This window comes from Galeopterus variegatus, unplaced genomic scaffold (assembly GCF_000696425.1).
Source record: "Galeopterus variegatus unplaced genomic scaffold, G_variegatus-3.0.2 Scaffold1713, whole genome shotgun sequence".
In the NCBI taxonomy this organism is placed as follows: Eukaryota; Metazoa; Chordata; class Mammalia; order Dermoptera; family Cynocephalidae; genus Galeopterus; species Galeopterus variegatus.
In genome coordinates this window covers 272,130-278,066 of record NW_007727824.1, presented here as the reverse complement: position 1 = coordinate 278,066, position 5,937 = coordinate 272,130, and the positions used below count along the sequence as shown (strand labels likewise).

The 5,937-nt window shown below is 35.0% G+C and overlaps 2 pseudogenes; both read left to right on the top strand.

Moving 5' to 3' along the window:
• Positions 1-2,222: 2,222 nt before the first annotated feature.
• On the top strand, positions 2,223-2,678 carry LOC103595209 (annotated as a pseudogene).
• A 2,134-nt stretch (positions 2,679-4,812) lies between these two features.
• On the top strand, positions 4,813-5,256 carry LOC103595207 (annotated as a pseudogene).
• The last annotated feature ends 681 nt before the right edge of the window (positions 5,257-5,937 follow it).

Genomic DNA, 5,937 nt, shown 5'->3' with positions numbered 1-5,937 from the left:
AATGACCCCAAATAATTTATTTTAAAATGACCCCAAAAATCTATTCTATGTTCACATAACTAATATATTTTTTGAAAAAAAATCTATAGTTATTTCATGAGAAAAGTGGCATTATTTCACTTTTTTTCAAATCTCTATACAGTAATAGGTGGCTTAGCAGAAGATAGCTGAATGTTCATATCTCCTTCTACAATTCACCTGTTGTGATGTGTTACTTTGAAGTATATTGTCAAGTATATAGTGAAAATCTGGCCCCATTATAAAATGTGTAGTTGGAAAAGAGAGGAGTATTTTAATAGCCTTTTCAGATAATTATGGATTATTCTTTCATACTACATCAAAGCTTGACATCTGTGGCTTTCTAAAGGTTAGTTTTAATATAGAATTTGAAACAGTATCAACGAACCTTTTATACAGTTACATTAAACTCCATTGGTTTATTTGGCGCTTTGAATGAATCTGTTACACATATGATTTTGAAGTAACCCATGTTAGTCATTTGAAAAATATCACTTTACTTCAAATCTTCCAAATATTTATACATTTAATTAAGCAATATTTAAAAATAAAACCACATTGATTAATACCATCATCACAAAGAGCTTGCAACCCAAATAATTTCCTCAGTGCTTTCCTTGAGTTAGCCTTCTTATTTCCATATACGGAGTTGCTGTTTGCATATTTCCCATTTTGTCATACAGTGTTAAAAAAGACATGTATTCAAGGGTCAAGATTTAATAAAATTAATGACTTACTGTTTCATCAAGGACATTCTTAAGTGAAGCTAGCTATTTATTTATTAATTTAGTTTAAGTGTGTAGAAGTGAAGAATACAATGATTAGTAGTACTCATACAGTTCAGAGCCACTGCCTTCAGTCACCAGCAATTTTACCCGCTATTGCTTGTGCACCGTGCAAAATGCCAATACAGTAAAAAAGCAAGTAACATCTTAGTATTAGTATAAAAATAAATTTCACTTTGTAGACCCCTGAAACCTCAGGGATCTGCAGAGCACTGTTTCAGTACAATTTTAAATTGTACTCTCCTTTTGCTAGTCAAATATTCCCTAGATAATTCTAGAAGAGAAATTAAAATGCAATTTAAAAGTTTCATGTAAAAAAAGTTTTTATTCCATTGATTCTTGATTCTTCTTATATTATTAAAAGTTAAACAAAACTTGGCCTTTTCCACATGCTGTGACACACTGAATTCATTTTTTTTAATCACATGTTTGAATTATTATGGCTCCGTGTCTATGCCTATAAGTTAGTGCATTGTTTGGAAAGATTTTTTGAGCAATATAGGAAGAGAGAATAAACAATAAGATTTCACATTCTATAAATTAGTTACTGTGTATAAACTGCTCAGCAGATTCATTATAAGTCATTCAGGTCAATAAGATATCTTTCACTAATCAACCTCTACATTAATTTACTAATTTCTCTGTGCCTCCCACAGTGAGGACTCTATTCAGATGCATTATTTGTATTTCCTGATTTGAATAGATTATGAAAGTTCATTATGCAATTAAAGATACACACATTGTGCATATTAGATTTTTCCATCGCTAATTCAAAAATGAAATAATGTATGTTGTTTTGAAATCAATTCTCATGGAAAATTGATAGAAGCTGGCCCTAATTGAACTTAAGGTGAATTCCTATAGTTCGGGCCATTGTAAGCTATTTAATTCTAAAAATATCTCCTTAAAATAAAATGTAAAAGTTATTCCAACTAATCCTTTATGAATAAAGGTTAGAGACTTAATCCCGTGATTTTATAAATCCATGGTGTCTAAGAAATTGCATGTTTGTTTTTGACGCTTTAAAGTAAGACAACTTGTGATCTGTGAACCCTTTATTTTAAAATCAGTTAAATTTTTAATGTCTTTTTTTGATTAGAAAAATTTTATAAAAGTATTTGTATCTAAAACAATATGTGGCAAAGACTAAGCACTCAGTGAATAAATGAATATATTCATGACTGACATGAGTTAGCATACTGCTCAGTAGAAGTGCTCAAGAAGTTGTCCCATCCTCACATTTTATATTCCCTGATGAAAACAAAACTGTTCCTAGTTAAATCTTAAAAAAGGCAGGCAAAACTTAATCTCTTTTTTTGTCTGAAGTGTACCAAACATGAAAGAGATTTTTAAAGAAGAGAGAGAGAGAGAGAGAGAGAGAGAGAGAGAGAAGCAACGTGGAGGAGATGGGAGTGACCTGAACATGCTGCCACCATGAGCCTCCTCAACAAGCCCAATAGGGGGATGACCCCAGAGGAGCTGCAGAAGCGGGAGGAGGAAGAATTTAACACAGGTCCACTCTCTGAGCTCACGCAGTCAGTCAAGAACAACACCCAAGTGCTCATCAAGTGCCGAAACAACAAGAAACTCCTGGGCCGCGTGAAGGCCTTCGACAGGCACTGCAACATGGTGCTGGAGAATGGGAAGGAGATGTGGACTGAAGTTCCCAAGAGCGACAAGGGCAAGAAGAAGTCCAAGCCAGTCAGCAAGGACCACGACATCTCCAAGATGTTCCTGCATGGGGACTCGGTCATCGTGGTCCTGTGGAACCCGCTCATTGCTGGCAAGTAGGGGTTCCCTCCCCATTGTCAGAACTCATCCCCCATCCTGCAAAGACCGCCCTTTGTGATGAGAATAATAAAGTTGTGTGTGTTTAAAAATAAAATAAAATTAAATTTAAAAAAAAAAGAAGCACTGAATGTGTATAAGATACTTTCATCACCATCTTCATTGTTATCCTGCNTATCAACGAACCTTTTATACAGTTACATTAAACTCCATTGGTTTATTTGGCGCTTTGAATGAATCTGTTACACATATGATTTTGAAGTAACCCATGTTAGTCATTTGAAAAATATCACTTTACTTCAAATCTTCCAAATATTTATACATTTAATTAAGCAATATTTAAAAATAAAACCACATTGATTAATACCATCATCACAAAGAGCTTGCAACCCAAATAATTTCCTCAGTGCTTTCCTTGAGTTAGCCTTCTTATTTCCATATACGGAGTTGCTGTTTGCATATTTCCCATTTTGTCATATGCAGAGTTGCTGTTTGCATATTTCCCATTATGTCAAAAAAGTGTTAAAAAAGACATGTATTCAAGGGTCAAGATTTAATAAAATTAATGACTTACTGTTTCGGAGTTGCTGTTTGCATATTTCCCATTTTGTCATACAGTGTTAAAAAAGACATGTATTCAAGGGTCAAGATTTAATAAAATTAATGACTTACTGTTTCATCAAGGACATTCTTAAGTGAAGCTAGCTATTTATTTATTAATTTAGTTTAAGTGTGTAGAAGTGAAGAATACAATGATTAGTAGTACTCATACAGTTCAGAGCCACTGCCTTCAGTCACCAGCAATTTTACCCGCTATTGCTTGTGCACCGTGCAAAATGCCAATACAGTAAAAAAGCAAGTAACATCTTAGTATTAGTATAAAAATAAATTTCACTTTGTAGACCCCTGAAACCTCAGGGATCTGCAGAGCACTGTTTCAGTACAATTTTAAATTGTACTCTCCTTTTGCTAGTCAAATATTCCCTAGATAATTCTAGAAGAGAAATTAAAATGCAATTTAAAAGTTTCATGTAAAAAAAGTTTTTATTCCATTGATTCTTGATTCTTCTTATATTATTAAAAGTTAAACAAAACTTGGCCTTTTCCACATGCTGTGACACACTGAATTCATTTTTTTTAATCACATGTTTGAATTATTATGGCTCCGTGTCTATGCCTATAAGTTAGTGCATTGTTTGGAAAGATTTTTTGAGCAATATAGGAAGAGAGAATAAACAATAAGATTTCACATTCTATAAATTAGTTACTGTGTATAAACTGCTCAGCAGATTCATTATAAGTCATTCAGGTCAATAAGATATCTTTCACTAATCAACCTCTACATTAATTTACTAATTTCTCTGTGCCTCCCACAGTGAGGACTCTATTCAGATGCATTATTTGTATTTCCTGATTTGAATAGATTATGAAAGTTCATTATGCAATTAAAGATACACACATTGTGCATATTAGATTTTTCCATCGCTAATTCAAAAATGAAATAATGTATGTTGTTTTGAAATCAATTCTCATGGAAAATTGATAGAAGCTGGCCCTAATTGAACTTAAGGTGAATTCCTATAGTTCGGGCCATTGTAAGCTATTTAATTCTAAAAATATCTCCTTAAAATAAAATGTAAAAGTTATTCCAACTAATCCTTTATGAATAAAGGTTAGAGACTTAATCCCGTGATTTTATAAATCCATGGTGTCTAAGAAATTGCATGTTTGTTTTTGACGCTTTAAAGTAAGACAACTTGTGATCTGTGAACCCTTTATTTTAAAATCAGTTAAATTTTTAATGTCTTTTTTTGATTAGAAAAATTTTATAAAAGTATTTGTATCTAAAACAATATGTGGCAAAGACTAAGCACTCAGTGAATAAATGAATATATTCATGACTGACATGAGTTAGCATACTGCTCAGTAGAAGTGCTCAAGAAGTTGTCCCATCCTCACATTTTATATTCCCTGATGAAAACAAAACTGTTCCTAGTTAAATCTTAAAAAAGGCAGGCAAAACTTAATCTCTTTTTTTGTCTGAAGTGTACCAAACATGAAAGAGATTTTTAAAGAAGAGAGAGAGAGAGAGAGAGAGAGAGAGAGAGAGAAGCAACGTGGAGGAGATGGGAGTGACCTGAACATGCTGCCACCATGAGCCTCCTCAACAAGCCCAATAGGAGCAACGCGGAGGAGATGGGAGTGACCTGAACATGCTGCCACCATGAGCCTCCTCAACAAGCCCAATAGGGGGATGACCCCAGAGGAGCTGCAGAAGCGGGAGGAGGAAGAATTTAACACAGGTCCACTCTCTGAGCTCACGCAGTCAGTCAAGAACAACACCCAAGTGCTCATCAAGTGCCGAAACAACAAGAAACTCCTGGGCCGCGTGAAGGCCTTCGACAGGCACTGCAACATGGTGCTGGAGAATGGGAAGGAGATGTGGACTGAAGTTCCCAAGAGCGACAAGGGCAAGAAGAAGTCCAAGCCAGTCAGCAAGGACCACGACATCTCCAAGATGTTCCTGCATGGGGACTCGGTCATCGTGGTCCTGTGGAACCCGCTCATTGCTGGCAAGTAGGGGTTCCCTCCCCATTGTCAGAACTCATCCCCCATCCTGCAAAGACCGCCCTTTGTGATGAGAATAATAAAGTTGTGTGTGTTTAAAAATAAAATTAAATTAAATTTTAAAAAAAAGAAGCACTGAATGTGTATAAGATACTTTCATCACCATCTTCATTGTTATCCTGCATCAAAAGGGACCAGGCTCTTGGGCACTTAGTATATGTGGCAACCAGACTGACCAAGTTTTCTTTATTATATTCTTCCCTTCTCTGGTTATAATGTAATAATAAGAGACAGTAGAGGACTTTTACCAAATTTTCTTACTTCATATCATAACATTTTAAATGACTTTATTTCGAGTGAAAATAAAACTGAAATATTTATCATAGGAGTGCTACAGGTGGGCATACAGTGAAAAGACATGTTGTTCTTGAGCTTTCAGGTATTACCTGCCATTTCTCTACTAAGGCCATGTTCACCAGGGGCCAACCCCTGGCCTCTCAGGTTTTCCTGTTTCCTGGTGTGCCAACATCCTTTACCTTCTTTATCTTCTGCTTTAAATACTACTCATCCTTCAAGGACCTCCTGAATATAGCTTGGTGACTGCAGTTTCCATACTTCTCCCTCTTGTAGATTTACAGTCTAGAGACGTTCCTTGTGTCTTTTTCAGCATTTTCTCCAGCTTTTTACCATAAAGCTCCGTTCTCAATAGGCACCAAGGAAAATTATTATGGTCAAATATAAACTGTCAGAAAAAAACAAATGAAAGTTCATTAGAAGG